The 22,577-nt window shown below is 36.9% G+C and overlaps 1 long non-coding RNA gene across 1 annotated transcript; it reads left to right on the top strand.

Moving 5' to 3' along the window:
• Positions 1 to 6,382: 6,382 nt before the first annotated feature.
• Positions 6,383 to 13,389, top strand: LOC121677009. The gene is made up of 3 exons (XR_006020686.1): positions 6,383 to 6,567; positions 12,096 to 12,220; positions 13,098 to 13,389. It is a non-coding gene; the product is annotated as an uncharacterized LOC121677009 (long non-coding RNA).
• Positions 13,390 to 22,577: the final 9,188 nt, after the last annotated feature.

Raw genomic sequence — 22,577 nt, 5'->3', positions numbered from 1 at the left:
TCTCTGTCAAAATTGTATTCTTGGTAGTATATTTTACATATAATCTTAATTATTTTGTTTAATGCATCTATTCCTTGGCTTTAAAATAATACTCTAAAATATTGATTTGTTTATATTTTTCTTGTAATCTTTTTATGTATTTTTTTAACCTCATTGGATTTTTGTAGCCCTTTTTTCTTCCTACCCAACTTTGTACAAAAGCATCACAGTTTCTGTCATAATCAGTTTTGTTAACTTCACACAGCCTAGACCAACTGAAAAAAAAGCCTCCATCCAGGAGGTAACTTACTGTTGACCATGGGACCAGCCTCCAGCAGCAGAGGGATTTGAAAGCAATCCATGGAATCCATGTAGGCTCAAATATTTGTATCTGAGGGGTTAGGGAAAATGACACTCAGACACTCTCTTGCTGGATTCCTTATTTATTCTCTGTTCATTCTTTAGACTTTTTTCCACAGCTTGTATACTCCAACAAAGTTTTTCAGGAAATATAAGAATTATAATGCAATTATAGTCTTTTTAAGTGAATTAATATATACTTTGTTATATTATAATTATTATATAATTATAATAACAATTATTATATAATTATAATATAATTATTGTAATACACAGAAGTGAAAACATTTGTTTCATCTCCCTTATGTGATTAAGCATTTTCCATATTACAGGTGAAAAACAAATTCTCCCAAGAACCCACATACATTCAAACCCAAGCAGCTTGTTATAGAATAACTGTGCAGACAAGCAAGGTATTCTTTTCATTTGGGTCTTTTCTCAGCAGACTGCATTTTGTGGTTACAATGCAAGGGCCAATTACTTTATACTTCTCTTTAAAGGGAATCTTATAGGGAATCTTAAAGGAATCACAAACCTAAACTTTTATGTAAGAAAAAGAATCAGTCAGCTCTACTTTAAATCTTTAGGGTACATTTACACTCATTAATAGTTTATGTTTTAATATCAGGAGACTGGGGGCATAAATGGATATAAGGAATTAATTATCACTTTCAGTCATCAGCCAGTCCTTGCAAGAAAGGCACATCAGCTGATGATGATTGGGCTGCTTTGTTCTTGTTCCCCGACCTTAACAGGGTCCACTCTCAACTAGGTGCCTTTCTATTACTTGAGATTTTCTTCTTGGGTTTTTCATCTCAAAAATCTTCAACAAATCATCATTGTCCAACTTTGCTATTTTCAAAACTTTGTTTCACCTCTGATGCACTCTGAAAGCTGTGAATACACCTCCCATCATTAAGGTTAAGGGATTTAAACTAGCTAGGCTACTGGGAGTCAATTGTTAATCATTAACTTGAGCTACAATCTATGAAGCTCCTTAGGTGAAACTCCCAGGCCCTGGCTGGAAAACATATCCTTGTATTGATTTTTATTCACCAAAACTCTGCATAGTCTATCTTTATTATTATCAGTTTAGACAGTACATCTTAGGGAGGTGTCATCTTCTTGACAACCGAGAGACCAAAATACAACAAGATGTTTCCAAGAGATGAATACACTATATTATAGGCAGTGGAGATATCTCCACATCCACTCACAGGATGCTGGAAACCAGAGGAATATTAGAGTAAAACAAGGAAAGCGTCAGCAGAAGCAAAAGGCATTCTGGGACCTGTAGTCCCATGGTCTTACTTAAACAAGATTCAGCTATCAGAGGGTTGCTTCTCGGAGGCTGCCACCTCACACATCAATCATTACCAGCTGCTCCACTGACATCTAATCAGGTTGACCATTGAGCGTGTCTGCGGGAAAGTGACTTAACTGTTAATTAATGCAGGAGGACCCAACCCCCCATGGGTGGATTTATCTCTAGGGTTAGGATTCAGGGCTCTATAAAGAAGTCAGTTGAAGTCTAGACCAAACAAGCCAGAAAACTAGCCTATGAGCTGTGTTCCTCTATGATTCTTTCCCCAGCTTTACTAGGTGATGATATGATCAAGAAGTAGAAGTCAAGTAAGCATCTTCTTCCCTAAGGTGCTTTTGCCATATTGCTTTTTTGCCTTTGATGGAGAGAAAAGTTAGACAGATTAAAACACATTATAATTATAGTCTCATTTAGTACTCATAGAAGTACATGACGTATTGTGCCTTTATCTTTTATCTCCTTTTACTAGGAATTCAACAAAAATTTAGGCGTTATACATCTTTCTGGTTGAGCCTCTCAATTCAGTGGTTTATTGCAGCCAGAGTTATAAATTTAAATATAAATCATATAATGTTATTAAGACATATACACATCTTATTTACATCAGCACATTATAAATGTTTCCATTTTACCTATGATTTTATAAGTTCAACATCAAATTACCAATTCATATTTTTCTAACTCTATAATCTATAACACATTCTCTTTTATAACGCAATTTTGAAAATTCAGAATATATTCTGAAAACTGTCAAGGAAGAAAAGCAACCAATAGTTCTACGCAAATTAGATGTCTATGAGCTACAACAATGTCTAACCTGGCAGATATCCCAAAGGCAAAATAACAGCATTCATATCATGTCAGTAACCAGCAACTATCTAATTAGACTTAAGACAATGCCCAACATCTCTCAAAAAACTCCTTCATCCTCTGGATTTTACAACTCTTCTGCCACATCTTCCACAATATTTGCAGAGCCAGAAGCAGAAGTATGTTGTAGATGCATCCATTGGAAGTTGTACCCACACATATTCATTTTGGCTATTGTTAGGGATTATCCTGCTTTAATAGGCAATGGCTGTGGATTCTTTTTCAATAGTCATGCATTCACTATAACCAAATACTTAGCTAGGTTTCTAGTACCATGCTACCTGTTGTTGAGTAGGTTTGAACTCCAAATTGAGAGCTGTTTACTACTTCAAACATACATGTGCCATAACTGTATTCTTAAAGTTATCTATCCAGAGTATGATTTTTACTTCTTTATCAAATATAAGTTGGCTGAAGTTACTAGCAAGTATGTTTTAATTTTTGATTATTGTTTCAGTAGTTTACATTTTTATCTATTTTGTGCCAGGAACATGTTGTTTTATTACTATAGCTGTTATTATTATTGTTGTTGTTGTTGTTGTTGTTGTTGTTGTTGTTATTGTGGTGGTGTGGTTGTGGTTGTGGTTGTTGTTGTTATTTTTCTCTGTTTTGTTTTAATGATGCAGGGTCTTTTCTGATTCAATGTGAGTTATAGAATTTTTTAGTCTATTTCAAAGAGGAAAGTTATATGTATTCTGACTGCATTCAACATATAAATTGCTATTGGTGGGATGATCATTTTCTCAAAATCAATTCTACCAGTTCATGAACATGAGGTATCTATCCAATTTCTAGTTTCTATCTTTATCTCAAAGTTTTTACTAGAAACTCCAACACAAGATACAGTTTATTCCAAAACATGGTTTATGATACTGCTCAAACAGTATGTCCTTTCTATCTTTCTTTCTTGTTTTCTTTCTTTATTTTTATTTTGAGTTACAATTTTCCTTTGTAGCCTGGACTGTCCTGGAACTCATTCTGTAAACCAGGTTTGCCTCAAACTCAGAAATCTACCTTCCTCTGCCTACTGAGTTCTGAGTTTAAGGAGTGGGCCACCACTGCCAAGCTAAACTTCCCTGTTTCTCCTTCTTTGTTTGCTTTTTCAGTTTTTGCTTTGTTTTTCTATAAAGGGTTTCTTTGTGCAAATGCTGTCCTGGCCTAACTCCCTGTTTAAATCCATAGCCTATTTTTTTTTTTTTTCTTTTTTCTTTCTCCTTTCCTTCCTTCTTCCTTGCTTCCGTCCTTGTCCTTTCTATCTTTCTTTATTTTTATTTTTATCAGACTTACTGATATTGTGTGTTTTTCCCCTCTTCTTTCAAGTTTCCTGGGAAGTAAACACTGACATAGGCTCCCCCAGTTGCGGTAAAGAACGGTTTATTTGATAACAAGTAGTAAGGTATGGTATCTTGATGTAGGAGGGTCATCTGTCTATGTGTTACTTTCATTGGTTAATAAAGAAACTGCCTTGGCCTTTCGATAGGCCAGCCCTTAGGTGGGTGGAATCAGGGAACAGAATTCTGGGAGGAAGAAAGTAGAGTCAGGCAGACGCCATGAAGCTCCAGCCCAGGATGGACGAAGGTTAGAATCTTCCTGGTAAGCCACCAACTCATGATGTTACACAGATGATTAGAAATGGGTTAATCAAGATGTGAGGATTAGCCAATAAGAGGCTGGACCTAATGGGGCAGGCGGTGTTTAAATGAATACAATTTGTGTGTTGTTATTTCATGTGTAAAGCTAGCCCCGTGCGGGAGCTGGGCGGGACAAAAAGCAGACCTGCTCGCCCCACTACGACAGTTGTGGCTGTGTTCAACATAATCACATGACCTCTGCAATGTGTCTCTTTGTGGCTTTCTGTTATGGTCTCTACTTTATGTAAACAAGACAGACTTCTTTTAGAGTGATGGTAACTGTACAGATGTGTGAACATAAGAATACATATTAAGAATGTAGTTAGGGATTATGTTGGTCTAGCAATGTGGTGGTAGTAGTAGTAGATTCTTTTCTAAGGTTCATGATTTTACTAGCTCTCAAAACATGGCTTAATTTGAAGTACCAGGATGATTTGGCTGTTGGTGTCTGGGCTGTAAGAACAATCAACCTGCCCCTGTTTGTCACTGACCTGTTAAGGGCCACTTACTCCATCCATATGCATACATATCTTCCCTAACTGGTAATAGCTGATTTTCAAAAGAGTGCTATCCAAAACATCTCTTGGAAGTTTTACATAGTATTTTTCTGGAACCCTGGGAACTAGACCCCTGGAAAGAGGTTTTCATGGGAGATACAGGCCAAATCATCCTAGTCCTATGTCCTTAGCATGCCATGTCTTCAGCAGCTGGTACACATAAGAGGGGTTGGAATGATTGTAAGAGTTCCAAATATCAGAAACTGCTATAAAACAATCTCTCTTAGAAATAGCTGCAGAAATTGATACAAGTTGCAACATTATACAGTAATTGCTCAGCCATCTTTTCACGAGCGACTTATCAGAACCAAGGGACCTGGTAAAGGCTAAACTAACAGCAAGGTTTTTTGGCGTTTTGCTTTGTAAATAAAATGGCTGTCCTTTGCTGTAGTTTTTTTCACTGTAGTTAACTCCCTTTCTGTGACATATTGGGGAATTAGTTCCCAGAGTTCAGAACAGTTTCATGAAAGAAATTTTCTACTGCCAGACCTTGTTCCACTCTCCTAGGTAAGCGCAGAGATCTGCCTTCCTCCAGTTATCTTTGTCAGCTGGCATTAGGTCAGTATTTAGCCAGCCCTTTTAAGATATGCACAGATCTCCAATGACAGAGAATTACTAGTTGCCCAAGCCGCAGCTCTGGTTTTACTCCTCTCAAAAGATTCTTAGCTCCTTATGCTCACATTCACCTCGGTTTACAGGTGACTTTAGTTCAGGAAATTTATGGCTTATGTTTTACTCTCAAGGACAGCAGAAGGGAAAATTAACTGCACTCCAGAGAAAGACCCACAACACCCACGATCAGAAGGGTTGATATCAGCATACCCCAGGACCGATAATTTAGAGGTCTGGGTCTCTTCGCTTAGAGCAGTAAGTCTAACTCCAGACCTAGCAAATAGAAACTGCAGAGTCTGGTATATTTGTTATCTGATCAAGAGCTTTCAGCTTCTCCCTGACTGTTTACATAGATTGCCTGGTTACCTGGTATTCTCTATGTATTCTGGGAGAAAAGAAGTACGTGCTTATTTAGACAATCTGTGTCCTATTCATAATTTTACTGAAAATAAAACTTTTAGCCTTATATCTACCACGTGAAAATGTAGCACAACACACCAACCTTCCCTCTAGAATTCCCTGATGATTTAATTCCCATTTTTAACTATCTTTCTCCATTAAGGAGTTCACTGGACATGTACTAGCCGCTCCCATAGATCTCTCTCTCTCTCTCTCTCTCTCTCTCTCTCTCTCTCTCTCTCTCTCTCTTTCTCTCTCTCTTTCTCTCTCTCTCTTTGTGTGTGTGTGTGTGTGTGTGTGTGTGTGTTTGTGTGTAAAACCTCTTATCTGATTTCCTATGGGGCAAAAGAATTCTGGCCCTGGGTCCTGCTCGGGCTGGGAAATAGCTGGTTTTAAGGATACATATGACTGGGAACATTTGTAACAGGTATGATGAGGAAGAATAATGTAGAACAAAGAACAATGGAGAGCAAGAGAGAACAAGAAAGAATAAGTATTGAGAGAAAAATAAAGTCAAATAAACAGTAGTCATAACAAAACTGTACCTAAGGATTTACTACTGGATTTAGAGAAATGGGAAGGAATTTTCTCCTGTCATTTTTAACCATCAGCATTTCAGAATTCCCAGATAGGAAAATGAAGCAGAGAAAAAAAAGTGTTCCGACACACAAGCAGACTTCAATAACTATGGACCGTCAGCACATAAACTGTCAAAGCAGCTACAACATAACTTCTGGATGTGTAAAATACTATGGACCGTCAGCACATAAACTGTCAAAGCAGCTACAACATAACTTCTGGATGTGTAAATATAGTCAACAAAAGTATAAGACAGGTATGTCATTCAATACAATTAATCATTCATTTGTATATTTCAGATAAATGTTTATACCAACAATCTCTATACAGTAGGAGGTGTCAAGGAAGAGGGGATAGAAAGATCGTAAGAACCAGAGAATCAGAACATTTGCTGTGGCACGGTGTCTTCTATGCATCACAGGGAAGCTGCACCCACGACATTTCAACAATATGGCTTTTTCAACTAGACCTAAACAACTGAAACACCAATTGAAATATGTTTGAAGATATTTTTTTTTTCCCTGAGGAGACACAACACCCCCGTTTACACACTCTTAATAGGGATTGCAGAACAGACCAAATTAGGGATGCTTTCAAAGTTCAACTTTGTGAACGAATGTGTTTCCTTGTGGTTCTGTGAAGGAATGTGAGTAAGGAATTACGTAGAGGAGCACAAATTACTAAAAGTCAGCGTATCACCCGAGTCCAATCCAGCAGGGGTGATGCTTCTCAAAAGCTGGGAACCCGGATCACCCGACACACCCTGCACCCGCTGTGCTTAGCTCAACAGCTTGGAAAAATGTCCTTTCCAGGTTATTCAGTTGGTCTGAGTCTCCAGGCAGTTAATCGGCTCTTTCCTTTTAGCTTACTGGTTTTATACTCGTTTTTTTCAGGCTACTGGGCTGAACACTTTGCCTCTTCCAGGTGTAAAACTTGTCTTTGTATCTGTTTTGTACTTTTCCTTGTCTAAGAATGACTATTGTATACCTTTATAGCGTATGTACTCTTAAAGTGGAGGGGGAATAGTGAAATCATATCAGTGCCAAGAACTTGCTGATGCTATTTCAGATTGGTTTTTTCCTGTCTTAGTGGAACTTCTCTCTCGAATTTTACCCTCTCCTAGAACATCACACTGTTTAACTTCTTTGTAAACTGTCATTAAATAACCAGTCATTTCACCTTCCTTGACATCCCGTGTTTTGGTAGAGTTCCCCCGAAAATGCAAGGCTTAACCTTGAAGGAAAGCTCTGTTCAATATATTCCAATATGAAGGGGGTAAATCCCACCCTAAATGAAGACCCAAAATAACCACACAGAAACTATATTATTTAAATCACTCTTTGGCCCATTAGCTCTAGCTTCTTATTGGCGGACTCTTACACATTAATTTAACCCATTTCTATTAATCTGTGCATTGTCACATGGCTGTACTTACCAGCTAAAGTTCCATCGTGCTCTGGCAGGGCTACATGGCTTCTCTTTGACTCTGCCTCCTTTCTCCCAGCATTCAGCTTATCCCCCCACACCCTGCCACCTAGCTCTGTTCTTCGATATCTTTGCTATAGGCCCAAAGCAGTTCCTTTGTTTATCAATGGTAATCACAGCACACAGAGGAAAATCCCAGGTCACATATACAGAAGGGGATCTCATATCAGATGATACATTTAAACATAAAATGGCTACCATTATAACTTAGCATAGTGAGTTATATTTTAAGTAGTGATATACAAAATATTACTGGGGACCATTAATTAAAAACTACGAAAATAAAGTTCTACAAGATAAAAGATGACTTATAGAACAATAATATAAACCATTGAGAAACAATGCATTTGATATCTATTACTGTCAAATCAATTTAAGCAATATAAATTCAAATGGATTTATATTGAAATAAATGTTCATTATTGAAGAGATTGAAGAGCTAATTTTATACTTATGTAAAAGAGAGAAACTAGCTAAAAATATAATTATAGAAAATTAATAAGTTTGGATGAACTACAACATCTGTTTTTGTATTTTCTACTAAAAGGAATAATGAAGACTGTGGTATTTTCAAAAGAAAAGAAAGAAAAAATAGTGAAAGAAAAAACGAGCATAAAAGTAAACACACAAAAAATAGCCCAAGGGTTTCGAATGTATAAGAAACTTAAACATTGTTGTGTAAAATTAACATATGTTTAGATACACCATGCTGTACTCTAACTTTTCCCCCAAATAATCAAAGATAAGAATTTAAAAAAAAAATAAAATATAAATCACAAGAAAATACAGGGTAGATTCTTCGTAACCTGTATTTGGTGGTGTTTTGCTTTAAACATAAATTCACCTTTATTAATAATCACACATTGTCTGAGAGAGAATGCTGGTAAATGTATTCAACAGCAAACTTGTGGAGGGTTGTGTCTCCTTATGTAGGCTTCAGATATCAAACTCAGATTACCAGGCTTGCATATCAAGAACCATTTCCTGCTTCCATAGGCAATATTTTAAATAACATTGTCCAATATTGAAACTATTAATAATTAAACACACCATTAGATGAATGAAAATATTTAAAAGATACAAATTTGAGTGCATTGCAAGAAAACTGCATAACTGTAAAAAGATGCATGGACCGTGAGTATATAAATTAAATTTTAATAATTAGATAAAAAAATTCCAAGTAAATGTTGATTCTAAAAATTTTGCATAGTATATAATGTGACACCTAAGAGAGTGTGGAAAAACATTAAAGAGATGGATGGGTTCTGTTATTTGAAATGATAGAAACAAAGAAATCCAGGTCAATGGATTTTAAGGACTGGAAAATGATTTTCAATACCAATAATGGTTATCACATATAAGAACTCATTTGTCCAAGCATATGGGTCTTTAAAATAAGTGAAGTTATTATAAATTATGAAGTTTGACTAATAACAATGCCTCAAGCCAATCGGGTGGATATGTTGTAGATATGTCCTGATTTTCACAGTATAGGTGACAGAAAAGAGATGCAGGCACAAAGAGGGCTGTTATAAATCTTAAATGCCACAAAAGTGTGGGGTACCAAAAGTTGGCTATGTAGAAAAACATACTTAGAAGTGACATGGGGGAATATAATAATTTATAAAATATGCTTTACATTATTCTATGAGAAAATATAATATACCCCATAAAAATAAGACATAAGTAAAAGTACTATGTTTTCTTGTTCGTGAGTTCAGAAGTTGAAGAACACCTGGAACATATTAATAGAGCTGTAGCATGGCACAGCAATTTTGAAAAAGTTTGCTTTTCTTGTAAATTATAATTTTCATTTATTTGCTTCAGCAAGCAAAATTCAAAGAATTTATTCCATAAAACCATTTCTTACTTCAGAAGCTATATGCACATATTTAACAGTTTTATTTCTGTTCATTCTGCACTGGAAAGCACCCAAGTGTCATTCAACTGTTGAATGAATAAATGGTTGTTATATAGAGACAATAAATTTCACCCAGTGATTAAGATGTGTAAACTATGTATATATTCAACCAAAGAAGTCTCTTTTAAATATCTTTTATGAGATGAATGTAGTCAGATGCCAAGTGCTACATAGTGAATGTTTCCGATTTTTAGGCTATCTGGAAAATAAAATAAAAGGAAAAGAAGGAAAACTATAGCATGAAGGGAGAGGAAGATGCATCCTAAGGCTTAAATGTGTGTAAGGAATATATAATAGATACAATGAATAGACTCAGTGGTGAAGCTTTTCGGTTGCTAGGGTGGATAAACGACTATATATCTGTCATGTATATGTCAGTGTTTGCCAGATTCCTATCAAGTAAAAGTATAACAGAAGAAATAATTAAGAACAAAAATATGCAGAACACAGAATAAATATGGGATACAACTTGAGACACATTAACATAACATTACTGAAAATGAATTAACCATACTAAGAAAATAGAAAAATAAGTAATTATACTATGTAATTTTGAAAAATAGTATTTTTGAATAGCATATAACTAAGAGAATGAGATTCTAAAAATAAATGAAATTTTACAAGTTGAGATTCTGTAGCAAATGCATTTATTTCACTTCTTAGCAATTTTGAATCTAGTTTATATGTATACTGGAGTTGAAAGAGAAGGTAAACATATTTCCATCTTTGTTATTTGGCTTTATACTACCATAAAAAATTTAAAATTAAAAATAAAACACTAGCGACTATATAGAAAGACACATACACACATATAATATACACACATATGTGCTTACATGAATTAGTCATCATGCATTTCTTAGCACAGTCCTCTGAATGTTCTAAAACCAGCAACATGCAATATCAGCATATACAACTAACATTCAGACAATGTTTTCTAAACATCCTTTACCATGAAATATTAAATTACTCCAAAGACATGGTGCCACACGCCAGCAATTTCAGCCCTTTGGATGTGAACATAGGAGCGTCAGGAGATCTACAATTTAAGCAAATGCTCAAACAGTGGAATCATTTTTTTAATAGCACATAAAAATCTGAAATAGTTCACACTCCATTGTGTGGTTATTAGCAGTGGCTCTAAGGAAGATTTATAATGAAAAGGAGCAAGCTGAGCAGGGTAAATTACAAAATGTAAAATCTGACAAGGAAAGAAGCACTGGGATGTGGGATGGAGCTAAATCCTGTTCAAGAAGATAAACAGATTAAGAAATGTAATAAAGAGCCGGGCAGTGGTGGCGCACGCCTTTAATCCCAGCACTCGGGAGGCAGAGGCAGGCGGATCTCTGTGAGTTCGAGGCCAGCCTGGTCTACAAGAGCTAGTTCCAGGACAGGCTCTAAAAAAAAAGCTGCAGAGAAACCCTGTCTCGAAAAACCAGAAAAAGAAAAAAGAAAAAAAAAGAAATGTAATAAAGGTGTGGTGACCTTAGGGCACGATCCCAACCAGCTAAATTTCCTAATTGTGGAAACGAATTTAAAAAAAAACAACAACAACAACAACAACAACAAAAAAAAAAAAAACGTAGAGAGGTGATGGCGCAAGCCTTTAAAATAGCACGTCAGAAGTATAACCTGCAGAGCTGAGTATGAGACCAATCTAGTCTTCTAGGACAACCAAGTTTAGGCAATTAAAGAAACCATGGGGGGAAAATGAAAGCTGGTAAAGATGTCATTAAACAACAGGACCGTGTTCTAGCCCCCACAAGTAGCACCTGCCAGCTTCAAACAAACCCATGGTTCTGTTTCAAGGATAGAAGAAAAGGGAATTTGCCTCAGCCACTAAGGAGACTGCTACCTCCAGGCATGTGTCAGGGGTGTCCCCGACTGGAAGCCTACATAAAGCTGTGCAGGTGAAACTCATGGCCTTGGAGACCTCAAGGATGAGGCTAACACAATGCCGCATCTGTGGAAGACCTACCAAGGAAAGCTGTTAGGAAGTGGAAAAAAGTTGATATGCTCTTTCCTAAGGAAGACAATTTCTCCTCTATGCATATCATTTTTGTCTTACTATTTGTTTAGGGTTGGGCCTTTGTTCTTTACCTGTCTACTTTGTCTATTGGTGTCATTCTTAGTCAGCTCTCCCCAGCAACAGCTCCATAATTGTACTTACGATCTGCTCAATAAGAGGGAAACTACTACAGAAAATGTTAACTATTCGGTGCTAGTAAAAGTCAAGGATATTTAGCGGAATCTACAAGCACTACTTTCCTGAGCCAGGGCAATCCCTAACAAAAATAGTAACCTTTTTCTTGTACCCATAGATAAACCTAGATTGTACACTGCGTCACCTTCATCAAAGAAAATTTTCTTTGCAACAGAGATCAAGCAGAAAATCACACCAGTCAAATTGCAGAATTATGGAGCCCCGTCTCAGTGAATACATCTATAAAACACTCATTCACCTAAAGCACAGGGAACACTGGAGAGCCAGGATAGCAAGACGGTAAGAGAAAAAAAAAAAAAAAAAAGATCAGAGAGTTTGCTGTAAGATTGTCTGACAGTAATTTAAGAAGGTATACCAAAATACCTCACCAACATTTCTTCTCAAACTTGAGATCCAAATTATTTAAGGGAAAATATTTTAAAATTTCTTTTTTAAATTATAACACTAGCTATACCTTTTGTTCAGAGATGAAAGTTACTACCTTTGACTATTGGAATTAAGTCAGCGTGCTTTCTTTGCCACGTGTGTACCACCTTTCACCTTTCATCATCTTCAAATGCACAGTGCTGAGCTACATTTAATTAAGCTGTGCATAACTTTCACATTTGTCAAGAAGTTCACAGTTAAGGAGCTCCTGAGTTACAACACATCTTTTGGGATGAAGTGTAACTTTTAAAGTCTTTCAGACAGATGCGATACAAATTTATTCTTCTGGATTCTGGTAATACGTAAGTTAGATAGTGCAGATAGATTATTTCTCCTAAAATCTAGACAGAACACAAGGACTTCTGACAAGACCAGAGAGCATCAAAGGACATCTGATTTCTGAAGACAAGGCTGTTGTATTATATGGGTACTAAGTTTTAATTTGTAGTAACATCAATTTTTCTCGAATAAATAAGGTCAGTGTCTTTTATTGCAGTTTCTTCTGAGGAACACTGTAAAACTCAGGATACTGTATATGAAGGAATAAGATTCTATCTGTCAGGGAAACTCATTAAGAATCTGGAAATTCTAAAAAGAGCCTTCTTAAATCTCTATAAAAAACTCAGAAGCTTCAGGAAGTCCATGAAACTAAACATATAGGCCAGTCCCTCCCTTTCCAAGCTTACATAAACATGAAGGAATTCTGAGAAACACTTTTTAACTCAAACAGGCTGCCTGATCAGCTAACCAACCAAGTTGCCTAGAAGAAGGTGACCCACACAGATTCCTGGGAAGCACCCTGTGATCTGCTGAGCAGCCTTCAAGTCATAAAGGGACCTGAGAGCTCCAGCTTCCGGGAACCATCAACCATGCTGCAGTGAGCTTTCGGCCATTTGTCTTCCTTTCAATTATCCCTGCTTCTGTAAGTTACCACGTCTATATTCCTGTAACTCTACTCAGCTGGATTTGTGACATTATTAGTTTGGTGTTAGAAGACTTCCATTCACGTGTCTCCAGGAATAGTGTCACAGAGCAGGATGAAAATGGAAATAATAGTTGATAAGCATTTCCTTTCTGGAAGAGTAAGGTAAGTAAAGCAAGGGAATTGTGTATATTTCAAACTCAAGGGAATTGCAAAGAGGAAAAAAATGTCATCCTTATACAAGCTCATGTCTCTTACAATGAATCAGGCAAAATTTGCAGCTCATTGAGGAAAAAAACAACAACCTGACTTGTTATGAAACATTGGAGCTAAGAAATAAAGTTTGTATAGTAAATATCAGGAAAATTATCACCTTAAAAAAACAAGAGAACAAATACCCACCAGATGATGAAATATAATTTGAACTATATATATATATATATATGTGTGTGTGTGTGTGTGTGTGTGTGTGTGTGTGTTAAAATATATGTCATTAAAACACAACCCTTCCTTATGGATTAATGTATATTTTTTCACTTTAAAAAATATTTTATTATGCAAAAGTTTCATAAATTTGTACAGTGTTTATTAATCATACCCATGCACCACTACTTCCCTCAGCTCAGCCTTGTGTTCCTTACACCACTTTCCTCCTGCATCCTGTTCTTTGCTGTTATTAACAACCCCCTAAATAGGTGTAGTGACGGTCATATGTACATGTGTAAATTGCCATCCACTGGGTCATGAGCAACCTATCTGTGTCTGTGTCGTAAAAGAACAGTAATTTTTTCCTTCCTCTGCAGCCTCACTTCATAGCAGCTCCTCACAAAAAGGTGTGGCCTTCAACATAATTTACACAGCATCTGGAGGCGCAATCACGTTTTCTTAGCCAACACAATGAGTGGAAGCCATCCCATTTCTAATATTCGACTGCTCACTAGGAAGTTCCTTTTGGGAGTCCTCACTGATAAGTGACAGTCCCTGTGGGATTTGAATGAGGGCTGTTTAGTGGCTGCACACAGTGAAAGATTTCGGTTATCTCAAAAGCATTGTTGTGGATGTAAGCCTTGAAGAACATTGCCAGCTTCAAAGAGCACCCTGCCGAAAGAAAATGATACACATGGGGTTTATTATCACTAAGAGGAACATTTGTGCTTGACACCTTTCCTCTCACTACACTCTGGTTTGAATTGAGATTGGTAGGAATTAGAACATTTGCTTTCTTCTTAACATAAAAATTCTATGATAGAATCTAAAATTTTAAGAGAAAAAAGCTTGAAGCTATCTTACCCTTTCTACTCTTCCTTGTTCCCACTCTCCAGTCAAACAGTATCCTAACCTCCTCCATTATTCTAGAATTTAATATAAAAGGAGTCCTCCAGCTGAATCCTGTAAAGGAAGGAATGACGTTTCCTTCTTTCTTCCTCTGACTGCAAGACACATAGAATTCTAAGGTTACCATAATATGCTTACAGAGAAGAGCAAAACTCTTAAGTATCACATGTATAATTACCAATAATGGGTTATTATATGAAATATAAGACAAAAACTTGTTCGAGTATAACATAAATTACATAATGAAGAGTTGATTATTTTAAGGGAATTAATATAACTATGCCAAACAAAATTAATTAAAATCCATTCTGAGGAAACCAAAAAAGACAGTAACACTGTGTGTGGTGGATCACACCCACAGCCCCAGAACTAGTGAGGCTAAAACTGAATTACAGAACAAACCTTGTTCAAAAAATAAAACAACACAAATATGTGAGCCTTGTCAGTTTGGTTGCTCACCTTCCTGGACTTAGGAGGAGCTGGGAGGACCTTGGACTTAACATAGTGAAGGGAACCCTGATGGCTCTTTGTCTTGGAGAGGGGTGGAGTGGGGGTATGGGTGGAAGGGAGGGGAGGGAAGGGAGAGGAGGAGGGAAAGAGATGGAAATCATTAATAAAAAAAATGAGGGGGAAAAAACATGGTCATATTCAAATAAAAGTTTTAGTAATAGTACAGTCTAAAATTAAAATCAAGCTATGATTGAATATTTTGTGGATGATATAAATCAGCATGGCTGGTTTTTTTCTATTTCTTTCTTTAGAGTTAACATACCCCATATTGGGTTTCATTTTTACATATCCAAACACAATTTTTCTTGTTATTTTTTTTTAGATTTGTCTCCTATGTCTCTTCCTCCAAATAGTCTCTTGTGATATCCGTTTACCTTTCAATCCACTCAAAGTCTTTCTTTGTTATATTTTGAAATATCTCTATGTGCGCATATATTTGTATGTGAGTGCACCCACATAGGATGTAGTACATTTGTGGAGGTGAGACGACAATTGTAGGTGTCGGTTCTTGTGGTCCACCTTGTTTAAGACAATATCCTAATATTCCAGACTCGCTGGCCTATGAGCGTCTTGAAACATCCATGTTTCCACCAGACTTACATTTCACTGCTATTGCAAAAAAAAAAAAAAAAAAAAAAAAAATTAACAATAAACATAGATGTGTTGTCTGTGGTAGAATGTAGAATATTTCATGCATAGGTTCAAAATAGGCTGGGCTTGGTCATAAAAATGGTTATAGTTTAAATTCTTAAAAACACACACAGACACACACACATATATATGTATTTGTTTGCGTGTATTTATGTGCATGACATTCCTAGTTCCTACGAAATCCTTGGGAGACTTCTATTGTGATTTTCACAATGTTGGAGTAGTGTACACCTCTAGCTACAGAGAAAAATAGCCCTCTTTCTCATTTTCTCGTGCTTATCAGTATCATTTTCTCTCCTCTTGATGAAAGTCATTATGAATGAAGTAAGATGGAGTCTAAAAGAAGTTTTCCTTTCATGTTTAATGATATCGAGTACATAAAAATTCAATGTTGGCCGGGCGGCGGTGGCACAGGCCTTTAATCCCAGCACTCGGGAGGCAGAGGCAGGCGGATCTCTGTGAGTTTGAGGCCAGCCTGGTCTACAAGAGCTAGTTCCAGGACAGGCTCTAAAGCTACAGAGAAACCCTGTCTCAAACCCCCCCCCCCCTAAAAAAAAGAAAAAAGAAAAAAAATTAATTTTCCCTCTAACTGTTACATTATAAATTATTTATTCTATTATTTTTGACTCTTCTATCATAATTGCCCCATTTATTCTTCCCTTTCTTCCCTCTAAACCGTTCCACACAGCCTTCTATTCACACCTTCAAATTGATGAACTCTTTTTTCCTTCAGTTATGGTTCCGCACACCCACACCCAAACACGGACACTCCTATGTATGTAACGATTACGTATATTCCTAAGTATGACCCGCCGAGTCTGTTTCATTTTAATCCTATGTGTTTTCGGGGCTTCTTATATGATATTGGATAACTAGTTTATGTTCTTCTATGTGGAGAGGTCTATTTGCCTAACTTTTGTCATGCCTTAGGTGCCTGTCGTTCTTTGTGTTAAATTGAGACCTTCTGGAATCCCCCCCCCATAAATATTAATATGACTATTTCTGTCATCCTTGTTCACCTAATGTTTAGGTCGTCATGTTAGGGAGACTTTACAAGTGTAGTTTCTGACATTGCTAGGAGACACATTTTCACAGGAAAGTTATAATCTTTCTGCCTATTTTTTTTTACAATGACCCTTGAACCTAAGGTGCTAGAGTTGATTTGTAGATATACCCAGTAAGACAGGAGTATGCAACTCTGCGTTTTGATTGTGGTTTTCTGCAATAGATACTATGTGTTGCAAAGAGAAATTCCCTCTATGATGGGTGACTGCTATACTTTTTTTTGTAGGTATAAGATGAATAATTTATTTATCGTTAATCTTTCACGTCTATGAGTGCACATGTAAATGTGTGTGTGTCTATGCATGTGTGTGTGTGTGTGTGATGTATGGAGATACTTTGTGCATATATAGAAATCATAGGTCAACTTTATGAAGTCGGTCCTTCCACCTTTATGTACACTCTGGGATCGAGAAATGTGCTAATACTGATTTAGGGATGTACTATAACCCTGCCAATCTCTTCTTGGATGCTTGTTGGGTAAAGATTTCAGTAGGAAATAGGCCACGGTGACCAGAGACTAATAGAATCTGCCTGTAGCTCTTCTCTAGGGTAAGTCACTGAGAAAAAAAGTCTGTCTGTGAGGTAAAGTGAGCTATGGAGCCAAGTTTGAGGGAACTCGCATAGGGGTCAGAAAACTACAAAGGGGGGAGGAGAAAGTTGTTTTCAGAGGTAGTTGTTTTATTTGAAACATTTTACATTTTAGTTAGTTTGTTACAGAAGTTCTTCCCCAAGAAACGGGAGGGGGGAGAAAGTTGTTTTCAGAGGTAGTTGTTTTATTTGAAACATTTTAGTTAGTTTGTTACAGAAGTTCTTCCTCAAGAAACAGGGGAGGGGAGAGAAAGTTGTTTTCAGAGGTAGTTGTTTTATCTGAAACTTTTTGTTAGTTTGTTACAGAAGTTCTTCCCCAAGAAACAGGGGAGGGGGGAGAAAGTTGTTTTCAGAGGTAGTTGTTTTATTTGAAACATTTTAGTTAGTTTGTTACAGAAGTTCTTCCCCAAGAAACAGGAGGAGGGGGGAGAAAGTCGTTTTCAGAGGAAGTTGTTTTAACTGAAACATTTTTGTTAGTTTGTTACAGAAGTTCTTCCCCAAGGAGATAATGTTCAAGGGGAAAGGAATAAAAGAGACCCATGGAGCTTTGCTGTGTATACAATCTCTACCAGAATGGAAAATCAGGGAGAAACAATTAAGGGGGATCCCCCACCTTAAACACCGGAATTGTATGACGTATCTATAAAGAAGCTCATCTTAATTAAATCAGCCGCACTGCTCTAAAGGTTGTTGAAGAGACCACAAAAACAAGCAAAAATCCTTAAGATTTACCAAAAACTAAATACAGAGAGAAGCAGCCAGAAGTCACAGCTAAAACTACTTTCGTATCACCTGTGTCTTCAAGCCCAAAGCACCTTAAATTTTCACATCCAGGAATTGCTGTATTGGAAATAATTCAACACTATCGAAAAAAAAAACAACAAATAGACAAACAAATAAATACTAAAATGATGGTAACGGGAATTATTATATTAGGATTATTTTTCACTTCCCGCAGAGTGAGAGGGACTGATGAAAAAGTAGCAGGAAACTGTGAGCTATTTAGTAGGGAGGAACAGAGTGGAAATCAAAGGAGACTGAAAAATCACCTAGGTGTCACATTTAGTAGAAAATCCTAGAAACTATGGATGAGAGATTAAAATAGATTGAAAGAACAAAAAAAAGTCAACGAAATGAATAAATGTGTTCGTAATGTTTTTACCAACCAGATAATGTGCAGTTATAAACTTGAAAACTGAGATTTTTCCAACTTAAATAAAAGAATTAAAATAAAGCATAAACCAGAGGGGCTCCACTTAAATGTAAAACTATCAGGCTTGAATAAAGATCAACAGTAGATAGTCATCTCAAACTTTCAAATTTATGACTAATACGTCAAACATTTTCTCAGTCCCAGAATAAAAATCATTTTTAAAACAGGAAGGCCTAATAAGATTAAATTAGTATATATTTATGCTTGAAAAAGCAAAAAAAAAAAATTGAAAAAAAAGTGACATTTTTGTCGTGTCAAAAACAAAATGCAAAGTTAACAATCATAAATTCACAACACAAGCATAAAAATTCAATGTTCAGACACAAGGGAGTATACTGATGAGTAACTTATTGAAGCTTCATCCACTTGTTTGTCAGTAATCAAATTCATAAAAATTACAACAATTCTATATGTTGGTGAGACTGTCAATCCTATTTTTTTTTTAAGTTGAGTTCATCAAAAAAATGAATTTTTTTCCTTCTTGGATTAAATTTGCAACTTCCCTTATCAAGTATTTTTTAAAACTTATTTGAATCCAACGCCATGATTTTGGGAAGTAGTAGGTTAACTATTGATCAAGTTACTTGTGTGCATTACAACATGATGACTATAATAAAAATTCATATTCAAGATGAACATAAAATTCATCTTCAAATTACCCTATAGATATTTTTTTTATTTTCTTATCTAAGGAGAGTCCTGTTACAAAGAGGTAGTGAATTGCTTTCTGCAGGATAAAATGTTTATCATGTGTTTCATTGCTATTCTATGAACTGGGACAGTAGGGGTAGGAGTGCTCTCTAGAACTCCTGAGGACTAGAATTCACATCTCATATTCAGTCTACCACACTTAGCTTTTCCAAATGCAAGTAACTCCAGCTAAAACTGATGAGACCTTCGTCTGACTCTGTGTGCATGCACACGTGTGTGCATACATTCTATACGAACATATAAATGAAATAACTAGCTTTAAATAAAGATACACAGCAGGATTTTAATGGATATTATGTAATATTCATTGTTAGGGCTTTGAACTTATAACAGTGAAGTATACAGGTTAAAGCATTAGAACATCTGTAAAAATACTTTGGCATTCTAATGTCAGTAATATATAGCATGATCTACCAAACCAAATTTACTCAGTTCTTATGTTATTCCGAATTTGTTAAGTGACAGATAATTAACCAAAAAAAGAGTGCACAAACACATCTTGTTTCTGAAAATCCACATAGCTCATGACAATTTAATACTGTTTTCTATACCTGTTGTTTCTATTAAATGATTTAAATAGAAATGCAGCTGTTCTCAAATTCTTAAACCAATAATCTTACCCAGCTGGGATGCCAGCCTGCCACTAGGATGACCACCAGTGTGATGCAATACCCCTAAGTGTCTAATAGTGCCTCTGGTAGATAGAATGTAATTGGCTCCCATCAACTCATACAGAGAGGCACTATTAGGTGGTGTGACTCTGTGGGTGTATGGATGACTTTGTGGGGGCAGTTTTTGAGGTCTCCCTTTCTCATGTTTCATTCATTGTGACCGTCAGTCCATTTCCTGTTACCTTCTGATTGAGATGTAGCCAGCACAAGGTCTCTCTGCTCCCTGCTCTTTGCCCTGATGATAATGGACTGTACCTCTGAACCTGTAATCAAGCCGCCTCAATGAAAGGTTTTCCTTTATAAGAGTTGCCATGGTCACGTGTGTCTTCGCAGCAATAGAAACCCTAAGAGAGAAGTTGGTACCAGGGATTGGGCTATTTCTGTGGTAGGTCCAACCTTGTTTTTGTTTAGAGGAATTTGGACTTTAGTACCTTGGGTTATGAAAGCAGTGGAATATTTTAAGCACTGCAAAATAAGCCATACTAGCAGGAGCTTAGAGGACAAAGGTGTTATCTGAAATGTCATTGACTCATCCGAGTGATTTCAAAGAAGAATGTAGAGATCTTTTTGTGACATTTTGGTAAGGTGGCTGTGTTATTCTCTTGTGCAAACAGTTTTTCCTGGGGCTAAAGTAAAGAGTTTTGGATTAATTCTGTCAGCAGAGGAAATCTAAATATCAGCCTAATATAGACTCTGACCTGTCATTATTAATGGTAATTCTACTAAAGATTTTTTTTTATGAAAAGGAGCAACCTGAGCAGGGTAAACAATGTAAATTTTGAGCAGGAAAAGAACAGCAGGAAGTAGAATGGAGCTAAATCCTGTGTTCATGGAGATTAACCGATTAAGATTAAGAAATGTAATAAGGGGAGAGGTGACCTCAGAGCATGGTCCCACCCAGCTAAATATTATCTTTGTGAAAACGCTTAGAACAGGGTATAGTGATGCATAACTTTAATCCAAGAATTTGGAAGCCAGATGCTGGCTACTGTGAGTTTGAGACCAGCAGAGGGAGAGGGAGAGAGAGAGAGAGAGAGAGAGAGAGAGAGAGAGAGAGAGAGAGAGAGAGAGAGAGAGAGAGAGAGAGATGGGAGGGGGCCAGAGCCCATTTAAAAGAGAACATAGTACATAGGAGATACTCTTAGTGGCTACAGCTGAGGACACAGTCTGTCAGAACCCAAGGGCAGGCCAGTATAGATGTCCGAGTACTAACAAGGATGTGGTCTATTTTGATTTCATAGAAATTACAGTTAGGAGACTGCATGAATCTTGGAAGAGACTTTGAACTTTTAAACATTGTTGAGACTGTGACAGACTATGGGGATTTGACGTTGGACTAAATGAATTTTGCATTATAATACTTTTTTAAAGCTTATGAGGGCAGGAGAGTCGAATGTGGTAGTTTGAATGTAACTGGCCCCCCATAAGCTACCAGGGAGTTGCATTAGTAGGATTCATGGCTTTTTTGAGTAGGTGAGGCCTTGTTTGAGAAAGTGTCTCATGGTGGGGATTGAATTTAAGGTCACCACCGTTGCTCAGGCTTTACTAATTTGACAATCAGTTCATTTCCCACTGCCTTCTTATCATGACGTGGCCGGCACTGTGCCTGCCCACATACCGCCATGCTCCCTGCCCTGATAATGGACTGAACCTCTGAAACGGTAAGCACATCACCCCAATTAAATGTTTTCCTTTATAAGTTTTGGCATGGTCATGGTTTCTCTTCACAGCACTAGAAAACTTAACTAAGACAGTGGCACTCACAGCTTTTGCTAAGCAACAGCTGTCTCATTAGAATTAAGGCCTGCTCAACAGGAGACAAATGGTACCTGGAAATAAAAACCTAGTCAACTCCCTGTGGCTAGTAAGACTGTGGATCTTAGAGGAGAACAGACTTCATTAAAGCAGGGTAATTCTGATCGGCATAATAAACACCTCGGCATGTCCTCTCCGGTAAGTGTAATTCTCTCCACTCCTCAAAGGAACTTTTCTTGGTAGCAGGCGAAGATCGTTATAGAAAACCACAACTTGTTAATATACCAAGAATAATGATGGTGTTGGCTTAGTTCTGTAGGGTCTAGTCATGAAAAACTCAACGGAGTCCTCAGTTTCAGTTTACCATAAGGCAACGCCTGGTTCCTGGCGCCACCCAGGAACAGACCATCCAAAGGAAGTTCCTAACATCCCAATGATTGTAGATAGGATCACCTGGTGTCCCTCAGCCCAGCACACACCCATCCCCTATTCAATGGAACATCCCTACACCTATGTCAGCCAACCAGGGCTTTTAAACCTTGGAAATTCCTCATTCAACCTCTGCTATGATAAAACCACACCCCAAGTGAGCTCGAAGTTTTCTGATCATGCCAATGTGTTGGACACATGGAGAGATCCAGTTCGAAGTTCAGTAAGAATAAAGGCCCTTTGCTCTTACATACAGGACTCAGTCTCTTTGTTGGTTTTGGCATGACTCTGATCTTGGCATAACAAGTCCCAACGTATATATTTACAACACAACTACAGCATATAAGGGGCAAGAAACAT

This window comes from Arvicola amphibius, chromosome 18 (assembly GCF_903992535.2).
Source record: "Arvicola amphibius chromosome 18, mArvAmp1.2, whole genome shotgun sequence".
NCBI classification, from domain to species: Eukaryota; Metazoa; Chordata; class Mammalia; order Rodentia; family Cricetidae; genus Arvicola; species Arvicola amphibius.
Note: the sequence above shows the minus strand (reverse complement) of the source record. Positions and strands in the feature narration are given on the sequence as shown.